Below are 11,966 nucleotides of genomic sequence, written 5' to 3'. Positions count from 1 at the left end.
GTCAGGTTAATGATTAATTTGTTGTAGATTTGAATTCTATATAAAAATTTGTTGCTAATTAATATGTTGTTGTATGTATACACAAAGCAAGATTATTTTAATCTCCTGTCACTTATTTGAACAAGGGAGCGCGAGAATCACTTTATCAACTCAAGTAAATTAAGGCATTGACACGTTTATGGTTTGCTACCCTAAATCTCTTTTTTGGTCAAATTCTAAACTATTTTTTTTATCATACAACTTACATACACTCCAGGGCTCTCTTTTAATAAAGGTTCTCCACTGACGGGGTTTACGAGGCTAACAAATTTTCCACTAGCCTCGCCATCCTCCAAGAGACTCTCAGGGTCGTGGGTTAAGCCATCTTAATGCTCTAAGTATATTTTTAACGGTCTCCTCCTTTTGTTTAAGTCTTGGGCCAAACCCATAAACCCTACCCAAACCTGTACACCACCCCATCGGCTCGAACCTGAACCCGATTTCCTATCCTTCTTTATTACCTTCCTCAATTATTGGAAGTATTACTTTTTTTTTTTCAATTTCTCACTGAAAATTGTAGAAGGTTTAGAGAGGGGATTGACTCTATGACATTTTTTTATGTTACTGAATTAACTCTTTTAAGATAGACTTTCAATCTGAATCTATTTGAATTTAGCAGTAAAAAATTTATGAGATAATTTCATTTTGTCTCATGAATATCAGAAAATAGAACAGAACAGAGAAGAAAGAAGCTAACACCACCATGTATTCTGGTTCGTTTGTATTGTGCAGTACAACCTACATCCAGTCTCCACTACAACAGTGGTGGAATTTCCACTATAGTTAAAGTATTACATACACCAATTCATAGGATTGATACAATCCTTTCATACTCAAGTTCTAACCTAACTTGACTTGGCTATGCTAATACCTAACTCTTCACTCTTAGTGCTAACCCAACTAAGAAAGGAATACCTCACTGGTACAAGATACAAGACACTTAATCAACCTAAAAAAATCTGAAATAACTCTAGGCTTTTCACTCAGGTGTATCTCTTTGCCTTTTTCCACTCTTAGGCTCTTTCAATGACTCTCTCATTCAGCCTTTTACCTCAAGAAATTACAGAAAGATAAACATTGAAAAGTAAATTACAATCAATAAAACATGAAGGAGATTGACTTCTTCAACAGCCTCTTAGCTATGTGATAAACCAGATTTGTTAGCCTCTGATTCAGTTCTTCATTCTGGCGAAATGCTCCTTTGACTAGGAAGCACTGTCCAAGCAGATGAACTTCTTCAAAGAGCTTTTCTCAAAACATACACCTCAAGAACACTGGTTATCTCTCCTTGCTTCTGAATGGTGAACCAACTTCTTTTGTATCTCCTTGCATGTTGCTGAGTCACTCTCCCCTAGGTCAACCCTTGAGTTGTGTGCTTCACCAACCCAGCCGTTCACTTTCTTCTATTAATCCTCAATTTTGGTACTTTTGTTTTGACTTCCTTTGTTGACCGAAAGCCTCAAGACAGCAAACACAAAAAGTCTTTCAAAGGTGAACACATATCTTGGCCATTGAAAAAACTACTTGGTCCCTAAGACATAGTTTTAACCGTAGATGCACAGCAGTGAAGAACAGATATCAACTTTCCCATGTATCCCATTTTCGGATTGGCAGAGAGATGGAAAGAAGAGAAGAAGGCATAATGCATGCAATTGAAAATGGGTTACCTTTGACCTTTGCCTTAGCTTGATTTGGTTTGATATGGTTGATTAGACCTCAACCCCTTTTTGCTTAACCTTCTCTTTCTTGCTTCTTTAGTGAATAGCTTAGGGAAGAAGCTCTTTCTTACTTCTGTGGTTTCTGACCAAGATGAAAAGTGAACGTTGCTTTTGGTAAAAGCAAATGAGAGGGATCAGTTTGGAGTGATGGATACGGGCTTGGATTGGTTTTGATTCATGCAACCCGTTTGGCCCATCTGACTTCATTTCTTTGATTTCCTTGGGCTGTTGTTGTTTTTGTAGCCTACCAGCCTTGTTTATATTTTCCATTCACTTTGGGCTGCTGCTTTGTATATCAATTTTGGCCTGCAACATTTAATCATAAATAATTAACATTATTTAGATAATTGCCTAAAAATAATGTTTGTCATCATTAATTAATTTAGTTAATTTCTTAACTCAACAATCTCTCCCTTGATGACAAACATAATTAAAACAATGATCAAAGAAAAAAAATTATTTAAGTTAAGAAACTTCCCTTTGAATGATGTTACTTGCTTTTATGTTGCTCCCCTTTTCCTTTTCAAGAGTAGCTCTCCCTGGATTTATGCTCTCCCTTTTTGTTCTTATTTACATTGTACTGATAGAGAGCACAATAAAGAGCTACACAGCTTCATCTTGACTAAGGGAGTTTAAACAATCAGTACCATAAATTCAGCCGAATGCTGAACATATCATGTCCGCAACCAAAACAAAACATCAAGTTTAGTCAAAGGTAAACCAGCAACATATCATATATAGCAAGTTCCAATTTTCATGCCAAAAGAAAACACGGCAGTAGCAAAAAATTTCAAATCAATTTTTCATGCCCAAACCATTGTGGCACCAGCAATTAAATAACACAAAAAATCCAGTAGCAGCAATCAAAATAGCACAATTAAAATCACAAATTCACATGTTAATGCTATTCATGCTATTTATCATGCTATTTACTCCCCCTTTTGTCATCAAGGGCGGACAATAAGCAAGATCAATAAAAACAGCACCTTAAATCCTGCAAGAAAGTGTTAGAGTACAGTCCAAAATATCAAATAAAGTAAAATTAAGTGCAGCAGTAGTTAGAGTATTACAGTCATCCAAGACAACAAAAACTAGTTCAAAAGTAACAAAAAAACAGTTTTCATGAGACAAAAAGAGAGCAGACAGCAGCAGTTTCATGAGACAAATCTAGGCATCTAAACCATTCCCCTCCGAATCAGCTTCCTCATCAGCATTAGTGGCAGGATCTTCATCTTGTTGAAGATTATCAATGAACTTCATAAATACAGCCACTCTATCTCTTGATTTTCGGAGAAAATTTTCATGCTTGCTTACTAGCTTCCTTTGTTCCTTACTTATGGCAATCATGTGATTAGATTGGGAGACAAACTCCTGGACTACATCTTTGAAAACATTAAGCAGAGAAAATTTTTGTCCAGTAGAGATGGAAGTGCCCTCGATAGAAGGAGGAGGAGATTCCTCAGGAATGAACTCATCATCTTCATCATCTAGAACCACTCTCTCAGATCGAGTAGGTCCTTTTTGCTGTTTCACTGCACCACCTCCCTTTAGATATGAATGTCTATTTTCATAATCCTCATTGGACAAGTCAACATCAAAATGCTCAAAAATACAAGTTAGAAACATGCCATAAGGAAGGGCTTTCTCTTTCTCACTTCTAACAGAGTCAAACATGTATCTAACCATCAAATAAGTAAAAGAAATTTCCGTTTTAGTGAGCAGAGCATACAAACAAGTGTGTCTGTGTAAGAAACCCTTTGATATGAACCACTTTGAGGGAGAATGATGTAGTTGACAATACGGTACAACTGAGCACGTTCATATCCTAGGGCTTTGTGAGTGGGTGTAATGCCATCAATCAAGGAAATATGTTCACAAATATGAGCCAAAGCATTATTATAAGAAACACCAACTCCTTCATCCCACTTAACAGGAGTATAAGCACAAGACCCAACATCAGTATATTTCAATGAATCACTGATTGTTTCATTATTTAAAACCATGTCTCTGCCCTTAACATAAGAGTGAACAGTGCCCTCATGATATGTCATGTTTGCATAAAACTCTTTGACTAACAGAGGATAAACAGGTTTTTTTATATCAAAAAGGTGATTCCAATCTAAAAATTCCAAATTTTCAACATATGAAAAATCTTTTCTTTTCAGGTTAGGCAAATCAGCAAGAAAAGAGGGATACAGGATACGGTACTTGATAACTCCATCATAAAAGTAATTGTTCATGGCAGACCTAAATCTATAAGGATTATAGTTGGAGTGAGATGTCATGAAGTGGGATTTATGTGCAAAGGAATCAATGTCTGGTTCTCTAACTGATTTAAGGGGTATACGAGGATTACCTCTCTGTGAACGCAAGGGAACAGACCTTGTCATAGGTTGTGTAGGCTCAGAGGCAGGTTCAGGCGCTGCTGGTCGTTTCCCTTTCGATGAGCTCGGCTTTGATGACCCAGGCTTTGATTGAGGTTCCCTTGGAGGTGGCATTGCTTGGCTGAAGGTGGAACCCTGGAAGGATTCTTTGTGCGAGCCATAAGATCCAGATGAGGAGGTGGGGTTAGAGGAGAAGGAGAAGGAGTGAAGGTTCAGTCTTGGGAGCGAGATGAGGGTTTAGTAGGAAGCTTGTAAACCTTTTCACACAGAGGCCTTTTAGCTATGGTTTTCTTCCTCATTTGGTTGGTTTCAGGTTTTTGAGGGAAGAGAAGTAGTAAAGTTAGTGGGGGAGAAACCGAAAGGTTTGAGGAGGAGTTATGGAGGGAAGAGAAGGAGTGTTGGTAACCGTACCCAAAAGAAAGTTTCTCAAATCATGCAACTGCATCACCACTGATTTGACTTGAAGGGACTTGACATCATAAAAAGGAAAGATTTGATTTTATTTAAAAAAATAAAAAAAATTTAAAAAGAAAATCAATTTTAAAATTGAAAACTTTTGGACTAAATGACATAAAAGAAATAAACTAAAGCAAACAGGCCAACAAAAACAAAACAAAAAATATATATCATTCATATTGAGCCCAGAGATGGTTGGATTTAAGGAAACATATTGGACCACTCATGATCTGATATTTTTTTTAGGTTGGCCCAGATGATTTTGTTCAAGCAACAAGGCCTTAGAACGCTGATTAGAGGGAGGGTTCTTCACTTGTCCAGAATTGTCTCATACCTGTTTATGAGACAAAAACTCCAACAAACACATCAGTAATTTTCAAATAATGAATCATAACTTAAAATCCCTAGACTAGTCCTAAGCATGCAAAATTTATCCTCAACTAGTGGTTTAGTGAAAATATCAGCTAATTGCTCCTTTGATTTAACAAATTGAATGCTAATATCCCCTTTTTGAACATGTTCTCTTATTGAGTGAAATCTCACTTCAATATGTTTAGTCTTAGAGTGCAAAACTGAATTTTTAGAAATATTAATGGCACTCGTATTATCACATAACAAGAAAATATTTTCAGTATTTAATTTGTAATCGGCAAGCTGTGTTTTTAACCATAAAAGCTGAAAACAACAAGAAGAAGCAATTATATATTCAGCCTCTGCAATAGATAAAGCCACTGTTGGCTGCTTCTTACTTGACCAAACATTCAAGGACTTTCGAAGGAAGCAACATAAGCCTGATGTGCTTCTTCTATCAACTCTATCACCGGCAAAATCTGCATCACAATAACCAACTGAAGAAAAATCATCAATCTTAGGATATCAAAGACCAAAATTGGATGTGCCATGAACATATCTAATGATCCTCTTAATTGCAGAAAGATGAAACTCTTTTGGTTTAGATTGGAATCTTGAACACATTCTAACACTTTGCACAATATCGGGTCTAGAGGAAGTTAAGTACATAAGAGAGCCAATCATTCCTCTATACCTAGTCTCATCTACATCTTTCTCAGTTTCTCCTTTGTCTAATTTTGAATTAGGGTGCATGGGAGTTCCCATGGGTTTGACATTTTTCATACCAAATTTCTTAACTAGTTCCTTGGCATACTTCTTTTGATGAATGAAAATACCTTTTTCAATTTGTTTAATTTGTAGCCCAAGGAAAAAATTAAGTTCACCCATCATACTCATGTCAAATTTACTTGTCATGAGTTTTCCAAATTCAGTACAAAGAGATTCATTGGCTGATCCAAAAAAAATATCATCAACATATATTTGGACTAGAATGAAAGAATCATTAGAGTTCTTGATAAATAGAGTTGTGTCTGTGGTGCCTCTTTGAAAATCATTTTTCAAAAGAAAAATGCTAAGTCTCTTGTACCAAGCTCTAGGAGCTTGTCTTAAACCATAGAGAACTTTAGATAATTTGAAAACATGGTTGGAAAATTCTTTATTTTCAAAACCTGGTGGCTGCTCCACATACACTTCCCTATCTATCACACCGTTCAAAAATGCACATTTCACATCCATTTGATATAATTTAAAACCACAAAAGGCAGCATAAGCTAAGAGAAGTCTTATGGTTTCCATTCGGGCAACAGGGGCAAAGGATTCATCAAAGTCTATTCCTTCTTCTTGGCCATATCCTTGTGCCACTAGCCTTACTTTGTTTCTTGCAATGCTACCATCATCTCCTAACTTGTTCCAAAAAATTCACTTGGTGCCAGTCACTTTCTTTCCATTCGGCCTTGGAACCAATGTCCACACTTGGTTCTTCTCAAATTCAAGAAGCTCATCTTCCATTGCCTTTACCCAATAAGGGTCATTAAGGGCTTCTTTGACATTCTAAGGCTCTATTTGAGAGAGAAAGGCAATGTTTGTTCCTTCATTTGTCTTTCTAGTTGAGGACCGAGTTTTCATCCTATGAGAGACGTCCACAATAACAAATTCCTCATGATAATTCTTCAGAAATCTCTATTCACGAGGTCTGGTGAACTTTGAGGCAGATTTAGATACCAAGGGATTCTAGGTGCTGCTAGTTTTAGGGTCTCTTTCAGATTCATGAGACAAAATAGAATTGTCTCTTGAATTTTCAGGAGCTGTAGTTTCTGGTTCAACTTGTCCAGAATTTCCATTTTCATGATTTTGTGCAATCTCATCGTCCTTTTGAGCTTAATTCCCTGCATCACAATCTTCCAAAATACTTTGCACCAAGTTAGTATCACAAAATGTAACATGTATGGACTCCTCAATAATCCTAGCATCTTGATGATAAATTCTAAATACTTTACTAGTTGTGGAATATCCTACAAACAAGCACTCATACGCCTTTGGATCAAATTTATCCAAATTATCCTTGTTATTGATAACAAAATGTTTTCATCCAAAGATGTGCAAGTAGTCTAAGTTTGGTGGGTAGCCTTTCCAAAGTTCATAAGGGGTTTTCTTCAAAAATTTCCTTATGATAGTTCTATTCAAAATATGGCAAGCTGTGTTAGCCGCTTCAGCCCAAAGGAATTTTGGAACATTGCTTTCACAAAGTATAGCTCTTGTCATTTCTTGAATGCTTCTATTTCTTCTTTCCACAACACTATTTTGTTGTGGTGTCCTTGGACAAGAGAAGTTGTGAGATATTCCAAATTCCTCACAAAAGGATTCAAATAAATTGTTTTCAAATTCGGTTCCATGATCACTTCTTATAGAAGAGATCTTTAAATCCTTTTCATTTTGAATTTTCTTGCAAAAGATTTTAAAGGCCGAAAAAGTTTCATTTTTGTGTGTAAGAAATAAAACCCAACCAAACCTAAAATAGTCATCCACAATCACTAAACCATAATGTTTACCACCTAGGCTTTGAGTTCTTGTTGGACCAAATAAATTAATGTGGAGCAATTCAAGTGGCCTTTTAGTAGAGATGTCTTCCTTTGGTTTAAATGAACTTTTTGTTTGTTTTCCCATTTGGCAAGCATCGCAAGTGATGTCTTTGTCAAACCTTATCAAAGGAAGACCTCTTACTAATCCTTTCTTTACAAGTTTGTTTATTTGAAATATACTCGCATGGCCTAATCTCTTGTGCCATAGCCACTTTTCAGATTCTTTAGAATGAAAGCAAGTTACATTTTGATTCTTTAGTTCATCAAGGGTAAGTCCATACACATTATTACAACGCTTGGCAACAAAAAGCACTTCATTAGTCTTTTCATTTACAACACAGCATTCAAGTCTTTTGAAAGTCACTAAATATCCTAAATCACACAACTAACTTATACTCAAAAGATTGTGCTTCAATCCACATACCAAAAATACATCATCAATGAAAGTATAGTGTTCATTACCTACTTTTCCAACAGCAACTATTTTACCTTTACCATCATCTCCAAAAGTCACAAAACCTCCATCATACTTATTTAGTTTGATGAAGTAAGTTGACCTTCCAGTCATGTGCCTTGAGCATCCACTATCCAAGTACCACATATCCTTTTTGTTCTTGGATGCTAGGCAAATCTGCATGAAAAACTTCAAGTAACCTTAGGTATCCAAATTAATTTAGATCCTTTGAGGTTAATCCATCTTGGTTTCCCAAGTGCATTGAAATCACACACAACATTGTAAATTTGGTTTCCTATAATTCTTTTTTCAATGAAACATTGTGAATATGAATGACCAAATTTTTTGCAATTAATGCAATGATTTTCTGATGTATGTTGCTAAAATTGAGATGAGCTACCATGCTGGAAATGATTAAAGGGCTGAAATTTTCTGATTTTTGGAAGAGTTGCATTTCTTTTGACAAACTGGGCTTTGTTATAATTGTTCCTCTTTGCAAAAGTATTTTCACTAGAATTTTTGAAAACTTTTGGGCTTTTCGAAGATGAGGTTTTGTTGTGAAATGGTGGTTTATTGAAAGCAACTTCATTTTTCCAAATGTACCCCAGACCTAACCTATTTGAAGTAGGTTCGGTTCTTGGTGATGGCTTAGTTTCACTTGTGTAAACTTCATCAAATTTCTCCTCAAATGTGGGAACATATCCAATACCAGATTTATTGGATGTGGATTTAGTATTTGATGAAGAAGCCACAAATCTCATAAAGAAATCATTAAAAACTGCACTTTCCTTGGTTATATAACCTAAAACAGATTTTTCAAACAATGGTCTTTGGCTTGCAAGTAATTTGTCCAAGTTACTAGAACTTTGAGCAAATTTTGCTAAGTCACCATTCAGCCTTTTAATCATATCATTTAATCTTTTATTTTCAACAATTAACTCTTGAGAAGGATCCACAATGTGCTTTCCTTTTAATTTCTCAAGTTCAGATTTTAGAAATCTGTTTTCTTCAATAATATCAAAAGCACATTCAGTTTCCTTCACTTTTTCTTTTAAAAAATTATTTTCAGCTTTTAACACATCTTTTTTAGATCTGCACTTATTGTACTTATCTAGCAGTTTTGAGGTGTTTAGAGTAAGATCATCAATAATAGCATGTAAATCATCTATAGACAAGTCATAGTAATTTACCTCATCAAGATGATTATTTCCAGCCATGAAGCAGGCTTTATCTTCACCTTCAAAATCTTCTTCCTCATTAGAGTCGTTCTCAAGATCCTCCCAAGCTGCCATGAGCACTCTCTTCTTTTCTTTCTTTCCTTTGTCCTCCTTCTTGAGCTTCGGACAGTTTAGCTTGAAATGTCCAGCCTCCTTGCAATGATGACACGTCACTTTGCTCAAGTCCATCTTTTGTTCCTTTGAGCTTGAACCCTTGTACTTGCCCTTGTTCTTCATCATCCTTCTAAATCTCCTAACAAAAAACATAAGCTCCTCAACTGAAATACCATCACTAGACTCACTCTTTTTTTATTCTATTTTTGACTTGAGGGCTATTTCCTTTTTCTTTGAGTCCGGATTTTTGTGTGTGGTTTCATAGGCGAGGAGTTTTCCTCTTAGCTCATCAGAGGTTATAGGACTTAGGTTATTGCTCTCGGCTAGGACAGTGACAATGGTTTCCCATTCTTTTATGAGGCTTCTAAGGAATTTTCTCACTAGGGTTTGTTCTAAGTAGTTTGTACCCATAGCATCAAGGTTGTTGATTATGATTGAGAATCTCTCAAACATTTCATCAATGCTTTCTCCATCCTTCATATTAAACATTTTGTACTCTTTTTGCAGCATATCAATCCTCGTTTCTTTGACCTGTTTAGTGCCTTCGTGTGTAACCTGGAGTTTCTCCCAGATTTCTTTGGCTGTCTTGCATCTAGACACCTTTCGGTACTCTTCAAAGCTGATAGCACAGTGAAGAAGGTTGATGGCTTTAGCATTCAGCTCCATCTTCTTCTTATCGTTTTCATTCCACTCAGCTTCTTCTTTTAGAGTCACCACTCCATCAGCACTTATTTTTGTTGGAATCTTGGGACCGCTTACAACAATCTTCCAAATGTTGTAGTCAATGGATTGGATGAAGATCCTCATCCTCTCTTTCCAGTAGGCATAGTTCTTCCCGTTGAAGAAAGAAGACCGGTTGTTTGACTGGCTTTCAGTGAGGGTGTAGACAACTGTGGTTGTGCCCAAGTTGTTCGCCATTGGATCTTTGCGCGGTGAAGCTTGATTCTTGAGACCTTAGCTTCTGATACCAATTGAAGGTTGTAGAAGGTTTAGAGAAGGGGGGTTGAATCTATGACCTTCTTGTATGTTACTGAATTAACCCTTTTAAGACAGACTTTTAATCTGAATCTGTTTGAACTTAGCAGCGAAAAATTTATGAGACAATTTCATTTTGTCTCATGAATATCAGAAAACAGAACAAAGCAGAGAAGAAAGAAGCTAACACCACCATGTATCCTGGTTCGGTTGCCTTATGCAATACAACCTACATCCAGTCTCCACCACAACAGTGGTGGAATTTCCACTATAGTTAAAGTATTACATACACCAATTCACAGGATTGACACAATCCTTTCACACTTAAGTTCTAGCCTAACTTGACTTGGCTATGCTAATACCTAACTCTTCACTCTTAGTGCTAACCCAACTAAGAAAGGGATACCTCACTGGTACAAGATACAAGACACTTAATGAACCTAAAAAAATCTGAAATAACTCTAGGCTTTTCACTCATGTGTATCTCTCTGCCTTTTTCCACTCTTAGGCTCTTTCAATGACTCTCTCATTCAGCCTTTTACCTCAAGAAATTACAGAAAGATAAACATTGAAAAGTAAACTACAATCAGTAAAACATAAAGGAGATTGACTTCTTCAACAGCCTCTTAGCTATGTGATAAACCAGATTTGTTAGCCTCTGATTCAGTTCTTCATTCTGGCGGAATGTTCCTTTGACTAGGAAGTACTGTCCAAGCAGGTGAACTTCTTCAGAGAGCTCTTCTCAAAACATACACCTCAAGAACACTGGTTATCTCTCCTTGCTTCTGAATGGTGAACTAACTTCTTTTGTATCTCCTTGCATGTTGCTGAGTCACTCTTCCCTAGGTCAACCCTTGAGCTGTGTGCTTCACCAACCCAACCGTTCACTTTCTTCCATTAATCCTCAATTTAGGTACTTTTGTTCTGACTTTCTTTGTTGACCGAAAGCCTCAAGACAACAAACACAAAAAGTCTTTCAAAGGTGAACACACGCAGATCTTGGCCATTGAAAAAACTACTTGGTCCCCAAGACATAGTTTTAACCGTAGATGCACAGCAGTGAAGAATAGAGATCAACTTTCCCATGTATCCCATTTTCGGACTGTTAGAGAGATGGGAAGAAGAGAAGGCAGAATGCATGCAATTAAAAATGGGTTACCTTTGACCTTTGCCTTAGTTTGATTTGGTTTGATATAGTTGATTAGACCTCAACCCCTTTTTGCAAATTAAAAACAATAAAATCTTAAAGAAATCTAATATAAAATTACAAATAATATGATCATCAACTAGAGGATAGGATATACCCTAAATTCGTACCATATCCTACCTGCAGGTAAATTTGTACCCTATCCTATTCTACCCGCAGCGGATAGGATAGACAACCTTATCCAAACGGGTTGGTCTGGATTAGATATCCGTGAGTAAGATATATATTGCAATCCCCAAGCAGAAAACCATCACATTTAATATAATGATAAAATAATTATCTAAATACAACAACTAAGATTCCTTTAAATTGTTTTAATTGTTTAAATAACATACACTTTTAAATCATGGAAAGATAATAAAAAATAGTTGTCACGTTAGCCACAAGCTTTTAAATTAATGTGTAATAACATGCAGGTGGTATTTTTTAAAAATGTTTTATATGTAACTTTATAAAACCAGTCACCTAATAC

This window comes from Arachis ipaensis, chromosome B05 (genome assembly GCF_000816755.2).
Source record: "Arachis ipaensis cultivar K30076 chromosome B05, Araip1.1, whole genome shotgun sequence".
NCBI classification, from domain to species: Eukaryota; Viridiplantae; Streptophyta; class Magnoliopsida; order Fabales; family Fabaceae; genus Arachis; species Arachis ipaensis.
This window is presented reverse-complemented; position numbering follows the sequence as displayed.